Here is a 13,859-nt window from a genome sequence, read left to right on the forward strand (position 1 = left end):
TAGATGCAATAAGAAGAATAATTTAAATTTTTGGCAAAATTTCATGGGGACATGCAATGATTTTGCAGTGGGGGTATGTTGAACCTTAGAATTACCTTCTCCTTGACAACTTTTCTCACTTCTTTCCCTTGCTATTCCATAAGAATACATATCTTTATCAATGATAAATGATTTTTGTCTTAAGGAGGACATTAAATGATTGACATGTTATGCTTTTATGTTTTTTCTATTTGAATAAGTTTTTGCAAATTAGCTACAGAATGCGGCCTATTCTGCATCTAAATGTGTGTTTCATAGTTACTTTCATGGTTTGGCAAGTTCCAGGTGTCAAATGAAGAAACCGGCCACATGGGCATCTCTGGAATCATCTCCACATGGATCCTATTCTAGTCACCCAGCCCAGATAAATAAAAAATCCAATTCAAGACCACAGTCAAAGGAGGAGTCAAATGAAGAAACCCAGGAGCAATAGGACTCTTTTTCCACTCTTCGTGGTTAATTAATAAAACCCGATAGTTTTGTTGCAACATTAACTCGAACCAGCCACCAGTGATAATGGTTTCATGCAACCATCTTTCTTGACTTAAAGTCACCTGTAGCTAATCAACCATTTACGTAGATCTGTTGTAAAACATGTAGACCACCTGTAGCTAATTTTTCTAAAAAGACAATTATGAATGTTTTCTTTAAATATCAGTTGTATAGAACTGAGAGCAGTTCGAAGTTTTGGATGTATTAAGCTCAGACTTGCAGCTTTGTAATTTGAACTTTTTGTTCTTGTTAATAATATGAAGTTGTGTTTTGACCAAGTGATCATTTGAAAGAGTATCTTCAGCTAGTTAGCAGTTCAACTCAGTCAGTTGCAGAGGGCCCCTGCACTGAAGGAGGTTTTTCTTTTTATTTTTTTACTGTTCAGTTTTAGTTTCATTATTTGCTTTTAGCATTGTTTGTAACTTAGGTTGATTCCTTGTAGTTTGTTTTCTTCAAGTTCTGATCAATAGCACAATGTTAGAATTCGATGGTGCAGTCTTGCTTCTCTAACCCATTTCATAAAGGAAACAACTTTGTTTTTAAACAAGGTAAGGTTGAAAAGTAATGAGGATGCATTGTTGATTAGTTTACTCACTATCTTGTTTTCTCTGTTATATTTTTCCTAGTTCAGATTGCCAATGCACTGCATGAATAAATGTTTTTAGTCACCATTTCAAGTTGATATCCATCCTAAACTAAATGGTTAAACATTCACTTCACACAAGGATTGAAATCAATCAATTACTTTCTGCATATTTTATTTAGTTCTTTGGACCATAAAGTATAGTAAGTTGCTTTTATGCCATCTCAAGAAAGTTATCTTTCAAAATTGAAGGTTTAGGCAACTAGAAGTACTTTAGTTATTTTCATTCACTGTAGTTATTTCCACTTGCTTTACAAACTTCACCTTTTTAAGTCTTCACTTAGGATCAATGACAAGATTAGATAGACACTTTGTTTTTCCTTCCTTTAACTTAGACTTTGATTAAGTTTCAAGCTCTTGGTTCACCTTTAGGAGATTTAGACTCAGTTTCTCATAAGATTCAGACTGTACATCATTAGTGTTTCTGGGAAAACTAATATTCCTAAAGAATGCTAGCCCTCTAGGTTTGGCAGCTACCCTAGAAACAACAGTTTAAAGAATGGAACCAACTTGGAACTTCCGCTTAATCCCTTGCTTGATCTCTCTCCCCTTTGACAGATCCTGCATCTCCTCCCCATACTTAACACACTTGGAGAGTACCTACACAAGTATAGCAACAAAGAACCGTCAAAGCATCATGATCTATTACAACATAAACATTATAGAATCAGATATATAATGAAGAAATGATAGCATTTACAAATGATAACATTCACAATTGCACAATCATATGGAAGAAAACTTGAAGAACTTTATTAATAGAAGGGATAAATACAACCCAGTTGTCTAATCCAGCATCATCCTCCCGGCTTCAATCCTTCTTCAGCTCATGAAATAACAAGATCACACCAACAATACAATGCTCTTTCCTCAATTACAAACTATCAGCACTTACTTGCAATTCACAACATTCCAACCTCTAGATCTCTTAGATGAGGGAACCATTTATAGATGTGTGCAAGGGTGTGAGTCATCCGTGGGGTTTGATTAGTGCCATTCCACTTGTTATAGTTGATTCCATAAGAGAAGGGATTGGATATTTTCTTAGATCCCTTACTCATCCTTGGGCGAATTCAGAGAGGCAAGTGGCACAGGAGAAGTTTCTAGAAGATTCCATGAGCAACCACCTAGCAAACTGTCTCGGACATTTGTCCATCCTCGCCCATCGCACCCTATAGAAGGCCTAATTAGTATGCATCGCACTCTGGCAGTGTACCACTCAGTATGCATTTCACTTTGCCATTAGAGCAGTCAGTATGGTTCAATTTAGGCAATTTCTGGATGGTTTCTCAGATGGAACTTTTGGGCAATGATGTATTTAGATGACTATGTTCCTTTAGGGTATTGTTATCACTCAGGTTGTCCCCTAGGTCGGAGTAAAGGGATACGACCGAGGTAACCACAAACCAACTTCGGACTGCAGGTTCTAGCCCACTTGCAGTCAGAGAGGGCTCTCTCTTTATGATTTAGCTTTGTTGATGATGATTTTAGGCTAGCTATTGAGTTCAGGGATTTTTGTTTGTGTTTTGTTTGTGTTTTGGTGGGAAAATTGATGTTTTCAAGTAAAGAGGCAAGTGTAGTGTGAAAGTTTCAAACCATTGGGCATGGAGTCAAGGAAGTAAGTGTTAGAAAATTATATATTACGGAGCAATGGAACACATAAAATATTGCAGAAATATAAACACAGAAAATGCACAAAACAAGAGAGACACAGATATACATGGTTCACCCAGTTTGGGCTACGTCCACCCCAAACAGCCAGTCCTTCCTTTCTATTATCCAGCAAAATGAAGAAACACAACCTACAGCAAATCCGTTGTAATATGCTCTGTTTTCTCTCACAGTCTCACCTCTCTGTTTCTCGCTCACAGAATACACATCTATCACACAACCACAAATACAATACCCTCATACAAAGAGAGGGGTTGCCTTCTAGGGCAAAAAACCCTAAACTAAACATAAGTTCTACCGTCAGATCATCCACCTAATGAACGGCCCAGATTAACTAGAAATTACTATACTTTTACAAGGCAATTTTACAGTTGTTTTTAGCTTCGAGGGCGCTGCCCTTGAAACCCCCCGCCAGGGGGGGGTTCCCAAAGGTCACAGCCGCCCCCCCCTGGACCCCCCCTGCAGCGAATATTTTACGGGCGACAACGCATTTCGAACTGGGGTCCTATGTGGCGATACCTTTGAATATAGAAGATAATCAGGCTCCACACCCAACAATCTCCCACTTGGAGACTGATTGTATTAACTCCACCGCTGCTCCATTTGCTGAACAATGACTCCTCTTTAGACCTGGTTGTTTCTCATCTTCATCGTCATCCTTGAAGACCAACTGAAACTGAGCATATTCTCAGTTTCTCCCTGGTTACAACTTTTGTTAGCATATCTGCAGGATTCTGGCTAGTGTGTATCTTTTCCAGCTTCAACTCTCCATCTTCCAACACTGATCGTATGAAATGGTACTTGAGCTGTATGTGTTTAGTCCTGGAATGAAATGCTGAGTTCTTTTCAAGATGAATGGCACTTTGGCTATCACTGTATAATGTGCCCATATCATGCTCCTTACCGAATTCACCCATAAACCTTTGTAACCAAATCATTTCTTTACTAGCCTCTGTAGCAGTAACATACTCTTCTTCTGTTGTTGAAAGTGCAACAACACTTTGGATTTTTGAAACCCAACTGACAGCTGTTCCTCCAACAGTAAATACATATCCTGTAGTGCTCCTCCTGTTATCTCTGTCACCTGCCATATCTGCATCAACATATCCTTGTAGGCAGATGTTTGAACCACCAAAGCATAATGCTTGATTTGTGGTACCTTTCAAATATCTGAGAATCCATTTCACTGCCATCCAATGTTCCTTTCCTGGATTGTTCATGTACCTGCTTACAACTCCCACTGCATGTGCAATATCAGGCCTTGTGCAGACCATTGCATACATTAAGCTTCCAACTGCTGATGCATATGGAACTTTAGACATATAATCCATATCTTCTTGGGTCTTTGGGCACATTTCCTTGCTAAGTTTGAAATGGCTAGCAAAAGGTGTACTAACTGGTTTTGCATTGTGCATGTTAAATCTTTTCAACACCTTTTGTATGTACTCATTCTGAGACAATGTTAATTTACGATTTTTTTTGTCTCTAGTTATTCTCATACCAAGGATTTGTTTTGCAGCTCCCAAATCCTTCATTGCAAATGAATTTGCCAATTTTCTTTTGAGCACATTTATTTCCTGCATGTTAGATCCTGCAACAAGCATGTCATCTACATACAATAAAAATATAATATAGCTGCCATCATTTTGCTTTTTCAAATAAACACAATGATCAGAGTGACATCTAGTATAACCTTGTTCAGACATAAACTTGTCAAATTTTAGATACCACTGCCTTGGAGCCTGTTTTAAGCCATACAAGCTCTTCTTCAACCTGCACACTAGTTTCTCCTTCCCTTTCACCTCATATCCTTGTGGCTGCTGCATATATATCTCTTCCTCCAAATCCCCATGGAGAAAGGCTGTCTTTACATCTAACTGCTCAAGATGCAAATCTTCAGCTGCTACAAGACTTAAAATAGTTCTGATTGAAGTCATTTTAACAACAGGAGAAAATATTTCATCAAAATCAATACCTTTCTTCTGTGCAAACCCCTTCACCACAAGTCTAGATTTATACCTCTGTTTTCCTCCATCTTCTTCCTTCAGCCTGTAAACCCATTTATTCTTCAATGTAGTTTTTCCTACAGGCAACTTGACTAGATCCCAAGTTTGGTTATGCATTAACGAGTCCATCTCTTCTTGCATGGCTACCTCCCACTTCTTCCTGCTTTCAACCTGCATTGCTTCTTCATAACATTCGGGTTCACCGGAATCAGTCAACAATAAATAATATAATGAAGGAGAGTATCGTTCAGGGGGTCTACTTATTCTGGTAGATCTTCTAACACCACTTTCAGGTGTTTGGGGTGCCTGTTGCTGTTGTGGTGGTTGCTGTTGTTGACTATTATTATTTTCAGGCACCTTTACCTTTTCAATGATTTCATCAAGAACTGTGTATTCCTTGTTTTCTTTTTCCTGTTTCTTTTCCTGCAACTGATTCTTATACAAGACCTTTTCATTGAATATTACATCTCTGCTCCTAATGATTTTGTGATTTTCGTAATCATATAAGTGATAACCAAAATCATTAACACCATATTCAATAAAGGTACATTTCTTTGACTTTGCCTCAAGCTTTGTTATATTTTCTTTATCAATATGGACAAAGGCCTCACAACCAAAAGACTTTAAAAAGGAGTAGTTTACCTTTTTACCTGTCCATGCTTCCTCCGGAACACCACCATCCAAGGAACTTGAAGACCCTCTGTTTATTAGATAAACAACAGTATCTATAGCATCTGCCCAAAACCGTAAAGGCAATCCTGCATGCAATCTCATGCACCTTGCACGCTCCATGATTGTTCTGTTCATCCTTTCTAATACACCATTTTCTTGTGGTGTTCTTGGAACTGTCTTCTCTCTGCGAATTCCATGTTCTGAATAGTACCTATCAAACTCTTTGCTGCAATATTCACCTCCATTGTCTGATCTAAGAAACTTCAATTTCTTTCCTGTCTCAATCTCAACCAAAGCTTTCCATTTCTTGAAAGTATCAAATACATCATATTTATTCTTAATACAATAAATCCAAGTTTTTCTAGTTGCATCATCAATAAAAGTAACATAATAATGAGAGCCACCGAGAGATGATACCTGAGCAGGTCCCCATACATCTGTATGCACAAGCTCTAATTTTTCATTCTTCTTTTCTTTCCCAACTCTGAGAAATATGACTCTCTTCTGTTTTCCGTAGATGCAATTCTCGCAGAAGTCCAAATCAACATTCTTCAAACCCGGCAACAAATTCCTTGAGTGAAGAATCTTCATCCCCTTTTCACTCATGTGTCCGAGCCTATGATGCCATAATGCTGCATCTGCTCCTTTGGAAGTTAAAGCATTAACAGAGTTAGAAATACCATTGCATAAATACAATGTACCAACCTTTTCGCCTTTTGCTATTACCAAGGCTCCTTTGGTGACCTTCCAAGCTTTATCTGTGAAAGTTGTCACAAAACCTTCACCGCCTAACTGCCCTGTTGAAATCAGATTTTTCTTTAGATCTGGAACATGCCTTACCTCCTTTAATAGCCATTGGTTTCCATTCTGCTGTTTTACAAGAACCTTACCCATTCCAACGATTTTACAGGGTTTATCATCACCCAGACGAACTTGTCCAAAATCTCCTTAAACATAGTCATGAAAGTATTTCTTATCAGGTGTGGCATGGAATGAAGCCCCTGAATCTACCACCCAGGAATTAGTAATATTTTCAAAAGAAAGAATCAAAGCATCTTGTAACACCTCACCTGTCACATTTGCTTCATGATTGTTTTCTTGCTGTGCATCTCCTTCTTTTCCCTTCCGAGATCTACAGTCTTTCTTTAGGTGTCCTTTCTTTCCACATTTCCAGCACACTATCCCCGATCTGGACTTGGATCTGCCTTTCCTTGATTTACTGCGATATCCTGAGCTCTTTCCTCTTTCCATTTTTCTTCCTCTAGACTTTGCACTCAAAGCATTTCTCGATGTCTCACCGGAGCTTTTCCGTCGCATTTCCTCGCTAAGGATAGCACCGACAACATCATCAAACTTTAAAGTACTAGATCCAGAAACGGAGTTACTAATGGTCATTACCAAACCATTCCAACTTTCTGGTAATGAGCACAAGAATAACAGAGCTCTAACTTCATCATCAAAGTTTACCCCTACAGAACTTAACTGACTAGTAACTGTATTAAAATCATTTAAATGATTTGCAACAGATCCACCTTTCGACATATTCATATTAAATAACCGTTTCATAAGAAATACCTTGTTTGAGGCCGAGGGTTTTTCATATAGTTTCGACAATGTCTGCATCAAACCCTCTGTCGTGGTTTCCTTCGAAATGTTGAAGGCGACTGACGCAGCAAGGCACAACCATATTGTTCCGAGTGCCTTTCTATCAAGAAGGTTCCATTCTTCGTCTTTCATACCTGTCGGCATCTTTGTTTTTCCGCCCAATGGTAGGTATAGATCTTTCTGATACAGATAATATTCCATCTGCATCTTCCACAGCGAGAAGCTTTGGCCGTTAAATTTCTCGACCCTAAACTTACCATCTTCCGCCATTGCTCCCACTCGAACCAGGAACCCTTCTTTCCTGCGAGTTTATCAGCCAAATAGACCTTTGGCTTTGATACCAGTTGTTAGAAAATTATATATTACGGAGCAATGGAACACATAAAATATTGCAGAAATATAAACACAGAAAACGCACAAAACAAGAGAGACACAGATATACGTGGTTGACCCAGTTTGGGCTACGTCCACCCCGAACAGCCAGTCCTTCCTTTCTATTATCCAGCAAAATGAAGAAACACAACCTACAGCAAATCCGCTGTAATATCCTTTGTTTTCTCTCACAGTCTCACCTCTCTGTTTCTCGCTCACAGAATACGCATCTATCACACAGCCTCAAATACAATACCCTCATACAAAGAGAGGGGTTGCCTTCTAGGGCAAAAAACCCTAAACTAAACATAAGTTCTACCATCAGATCATCCGCCTAATGAACGGCCCAGATTGACTAGAAATTACTATACTTTTAAAGGCAATTTTACAGCTGTTTTTAGCTTCGGGGGCGCTACCCCCGAAACCCCCCACCAGGGGGGGCTTCCAAAGGTCGTAGTCGCCCCCCCTGGACCCCCCCTGCAGCGAATATTTTATGGGCGGAAACGCATTTCGAACTGGGGTCCTATGTGGCGATACCTTTGAATATAGAAGATAATCAGGCTCCACACCCAACAGTAAGACTGCTGGTGCGTTTTCTTGGTTACAAGAAGAATGAGGAGCAAGGTAGTTGCACATGGAACAATTTTCTATGTTTTAAAGGATGGAAAGAATGCTAAGGAAGGAGAGGCAATTAAGAATCTCTCAGTCAGCTTAACAGAGAAAAGTGGATGAGCTCTATCTAAGGGCAGTAAAGAATCCCTAGATAACTGTCAAACATATGTGAATAAGAGTAAATATGAGCCACAAGGAATTCATATTCATGTCCAGTTCATTTCAGATGAAAAAACATAAAGAAATAGCAGAAATTGAGCCTAGAGTGCAGTTAAACAAGTTCTAAGCTAATCTTTCTTTTTGCTATTTAGATGGTGAAAAATGAAAACAGAGATAAGAGGCACTTATTGATTCATGTTGCAGCACAAGAATTCCATCATTCAGTCTCCAGAGGCCATTAACAACACATCAGGCAGTCATCCTTCTAATCTCTTCAGCAATCTTTGGTTAAAGAGAAGTATCAGACATACAGTGCGAGTCTCTAATGAAAAGTTATCAATCAACCAACCCTTGAAACAATACAGAGGGTGGTATATATAGGGATGATTCTCCAAAATTGTTTATTACAGCTGTGACCTAAACATGTCTGAAAGTAAATGATTACCTTAACCTAAACTTATCAGAAATAAATGTAAAAGAAAATAAATATCTATGAGCCGCACTGAGGGCAGCCGTATCAAAACTGAATTAATGCGTTGTCCTCGGTGGCTTGGTGTTGTGCTTCTGTAATAACTGCACATGGACTTCTGCTCTATTGTAGTTCGGTGGCTTTAAGTGCTTTAACTGTGATTTGAGAGCTGGGATGGGCTTACACCTCTTGATTTGACTCTGCTAGAGGCCAATCAATGCTGACTTGCCTTGGGAACTGAAGATTTCTATTAAAAAATTAACTGATACTCTTTGCCGCTTCATCTCTACTCTGATACTCTTTGACAAATGAATTGGGCTGGTTTCTCTCTCGCTGCGGGTCAAATGAAAACTTAATGGCTGCAGTTCGGCCCTCTGTTTCCTCTAGAATTGTCTTTTGTTCATCTCAGCATGCCTCGCGAAGAAAAACGGGTCATTCGGCGCCTTTTGGGCTTGTTGGGGGCTGCGCAATGAGGGATTTTCCATGTCGGCCTTTTTCCCGTAGCCATGCGCGATTAGTGCTAGGCGCTAATCGCGCATGAAAAACTGCCTCAGAATTTGAATCCAGGCCTCCTAAGCACGATTTTCGCCTTTCGCCTCAAAAATTGATGATGACGTCAGCATGACGTCAGCGGGGGGACCATGGTACGGTGAATGACGTGGCAGGATGATGTCAGCAGGGTGACGTCAGAAGGTACGGTGGATAACGTGGCAGGAATGACTCGGCAGGAGGCCGATGTTGTGCAGGTGATGTGGCACGGTGACTCAGCAGGTACGTAGGACAGGATAGGTGACATGGGGCGCGTGTACAGAAGGCAGAAAGTGGTTTCATTGGACCGCTTTCTGTACGGGGGCGGTATTCGTCAGAGCCCCTCCGATGCAATAGGAAGTGGACAAGTGTCTTTGGGTACGGCAAAAAAACCGCCTCGCTATCGGAAGCTAACGACCGAGTAGCGGGGCGCCTCCGAAATCGCCGAGAGCCATCGGATGGGGAGGGCCCAATCCGACGGTGGACAAAGTGCGGAGCTGGCGGGAGAATAATGGACGGGCGCGCGAATATTCGATTTTTGATATAGCGCGGCGGGGAGGGTGAAGACTTAGGAAAATGCGGGTTTTCGTGGGTGTTAAACGAGCGGGGGTCGAATATATATGAACAAAACTTTAGGATAAGGGCAAAGAAGTGGGTTTTGTAGGTTTAGGGTTAGGGGAAAAGGTTGTTAACATGACCAGGTGTCACACCAACTCCTGTTAGGACGCGGATGGGTTCATGATAGTCCCAGGTGGACTATTATGTCCCAGAACTGATAAATACATAGCTATAGTGCTAGAGGGTGGGGTATGTATATAGGGGAGTTATTTAGCATAGATTTAGTAGGGGACAAGGAAATAGATAGGGGGCTATATAATATAGTCACGAGTTAATATGGAGACGATGAGAAAGCGCTAAGGTAAGAAACCTTAGGCCATTTTGGGGGAATAGGACTTTGTAACAGAAGAATGGAAATCCTTGAGTGAGGCAGATCTTCACCAAGGCCAATGATGTGGAAAATGATGACTAAGAGGCATCAAGCAGATCTTGACCTCTTTGGGAAAATTAGTGAGTGATTTGGGGAATAAGAATGAAAAAGGGGAGTTAGTTATGTCCAGCTTGACTTCCTCCAGATGAAAACTGCATCATGGCTGTGATCTGAAAAGATATAACACTTAGAAACACAAAATTGATCATGAATCATCATTCTGCAACCTCAAAAACTACCTACCCAACCTACCATCTTAACATTTTTTCTTATTTTTTGGGTTTGGGTGCACTTAGGCTTGCAGACCCAGCTTTACAAATTTTTCTTTTTTCTGTTATCCTATCTAAGTCTACACTTATTTCTGCCAAGGGCCCAGATTAAGCAGTTGGGCTCCTTTGATTCTCTACCTATCTACAAATCTGCCAAGATTAAACTGTTTGGACAGATATCATTCTCTATATTCTAAAACAGGAAATTGAAACCTAGGGAGACCAAGTTTAAGTTGTTTGGCCCTCCCTTTCATAGAACAAAATGGTTGAGTCATCAAAATTCGAATTCAGCAGTGGCATTTGGATTGGCACACTTTCACAGTGTCTTCTTTAACCTCTTTTTGGAAATATGGAACACTACAGCATGCAGAGTACGACATATTTGGCATGTAAAAATGTCAATCATGAAAAATGAACACCTGTCGCAACAGGAGGCTAACAGTGGCTCCACTTGGGGATGGATTTTCCTTGTGAAAAATTAAGAACAACAGGTCAGACCGCCTTGATCTTTTGTGGTTGCTGTGGATTGAAGGAACTTCTTTATGCTAGCTGTTAGATAATTAAAACTCTGTAATATAAACAACCTCCCCCTCAACTGAAATATTGTGCAATGCATTGCACTGCCTGCTTTCTTCTGCGTGCTATCTATTATGTAGAATGTTGCTTGAGCATTGCCTTTGAAACATTTTCAAAACATGGATCAAAACTGATATGTTTGCTTTACTTTGCTTTGACCAAGGGTGCTGATATGCACTGAAATACTGCTCTGTTTTGCTACCTTTGACTGAAGATCACCAACAACTTCCCTTTACCATGAGTTGTTTGATGTCACTGTGTCATTCTTGCTGTTTTGTTGAGGTTAGTGCAGGGACAGAGCCTTTAAACTGGAGCACTTGTATTGGCTATGTCTTCTCAAAATTTACTGCTGCTCCCTTGACAATGGGTTTGCTTAAAAAAAAAAAGTGAAAACAAAGTGCTGATATATACAAATATTACTGTACAAAAGATATATACAAAGCTGCACTGTGTCCCTTAAAAGGGATCATGGTAATGTTTTAACATACGGCCATTGACAGGGCCTTCTTCAACAGAACTATCCCCTACAGACTTGAGAAAATAAGTGTTATTTCCCTGAACAGCAGAAATAACGAATGGTCCCTTCCATAAAAAATCAAACTTGGCATGTTTGCCTTTGTCTTCTCTTCGTGAGTCCCACCTTAGAACTTTGTCACCAATGTAGAAATCCTCAGCTTTAACTCTCTTATCAAACATCTTTTTGAGTTTCTCTTGCAAAATTTGAACTCTACCATAAACTTTTTCTCTGGTTTGCTGAAGATGAATGGTCTGATTTATCCTTCTTTGAATGTCATTTGGTTCAGCCTGAATTTCCTGTAACAGTCTGATAGTAGGAATGCCCAGGGATGATGGAAATCTGGCCTCCATGCCATATACCAGCTCATAAGGGCTCATTCCAATGGACTTCTTGCTTGAAAGTCAGTCTGCCCATAGGGCATTTACCAGCTTTTTGTGCCAGTTCTTCTTGTTCTCTTCTAGCACTTTCTTTATGATGTTGATGAGGCTCTCGTTGGATGATTCGGCCAAGCCATTGCCTTGAGGGTAATAGGCTGTAGAGTGGCCCAAGGTAATATGAAATTTGTGGCAAAAACTAACCATCTTTTTGGATTTAAAAGCAGCAGCGTTGTCAGTGATGATTTTCTCAGGGCAACCAAATCTAGAAAGGATATTGCATTCAAGGAATTGGATAATGACGGTGTCATTGGCTTGCCTGCAGGGAATGGCTTTGACCCACTTAGTGAAATAGTCGGTGGCTGTCAGGATCCATTTGTGTTGGCCTGAGGAGGAGGGATGGATTTCTCCAATGAAGTCAAGACCCCATTGTTGAAAAGGCTTCTCGGTAGAGATGGGTTTCAGGGGCAAAGGTAATAGCTTTCTATTGCCCTCAAAGACTTGGCATTTGTGGCATGACATGGTAAACTTCTTTACATCTACAAAAAGAGAGGGCCAATAAAAACCAGCCCTTAAAATTTTATCAGCAGTGGACTTCCAATATAGATGTCCTCCACAGTCACCTCCATGGAATTCTTTCATGGCATTATTAGTTTCGTTCATGGTTAAACAGTTAAGCAATATACCTTCATGATTTCTCCAGAATAATGCACCATCTATGACACAAAACTTTAAAGCTTTCATTTTCAAAAATATTTTCTTGGTTCTGGACAATCCTGGGGGAGCAAACAGGTTTAACAGTACAAAACATATATCAGCATACCATGGGGATTGAAAAAAGGTCTCACTGATCTGTGGAGTCGCCAACTCCTGTTCATTGTCCAGTTGGTTAATATCTAAGGCTTGAAAGTTTGTTTCGGACATCAGTTTGGCTAAACCTTGTCCCTTTATCAGCTTAGTTGGTTTTATTTCTATGTCATACTCAAGGATGTTTGCTATCCACTTGCCTCTTTTGCCTTCTAATCCCTCTTGGGTCAATATGTCTTTTATAGCAGCGTGTGGGACATAGGCAATCACATGGGAATATAAAATGTACACTTTGAAATCCTTGATGGCCTTAACAAGTGCATAGGCCTGCTTTTCCATGATTGGGTACTTCAAAGGGGCATCTCTTAAAGCTCGGCTGAAAAATGCAATCGGCTTTTCAGCTCCCTACTCATCCTTTTGCAAAAGGACAGCAGCTATAGTATGATCAGATGCAAAAGAAAAGATGATAAAATCTTTGTCAAAATGTGGGCTTGTGAGGACAGGGGTTTGTGTTAAGGCGGATTTGATACTCTCAAATGCCTGTTTGGTTTCAAGAGACCATTTTACCTTGGCATCCTTTTTTAATATATTGCTTAACAGTCATATCAGTTCAGCTAGATTTGGAATAAATCTTCTTAGGAAGTTGATTTTCCCAAGGAATGCTTGTAGCTCTTTCACGTTTCTTGGATATGGGATTTGGAGGATGGCTTGGATTCTTTCAGGATCAATTCTAATCCCATCTTTTGATATGATGTGACCCAGTAATTTGCCTTCTTCAAGGCCAAATAGAGACTTCTTGGGATTCAAGGAAATGCCATATTTCCTGCATGTGATGAATATTTGCCTAAGATGCTTGAGGTGCTCTTCGTCAGATTTGGAAAACGGGGTTAGGTCATCAAGATAGACAACTAGGAAGTCATGTATTTCTTTGGCAAAAGCAATATCCATTGCTCTTTGAAAGGTTGCACCAGCGTTTTTAAGTCCGAATGGCATCTTAACATACTTAAATGTTCCCCAGGGTGTGGTAAAGGTTGTCTTGTCTTGGTCATCCGGGTGAACA

Source organism: Pinus tabuliformis, chromosome 9, assembly GCF_031772625.1.
Source record: "Pinus tabuliformis cultivar Carrire ecotype Pingquan chromosome 9, CPIR1, whole genome shotgun sequence".
Taxonomy (NCBI): domain Eukaryota; kingdom Viridiplantae; phylum Streptophyta; class Pinopsida; order Pinales; family Pinaceae; genus Pinus; species Pinus tabuliformis.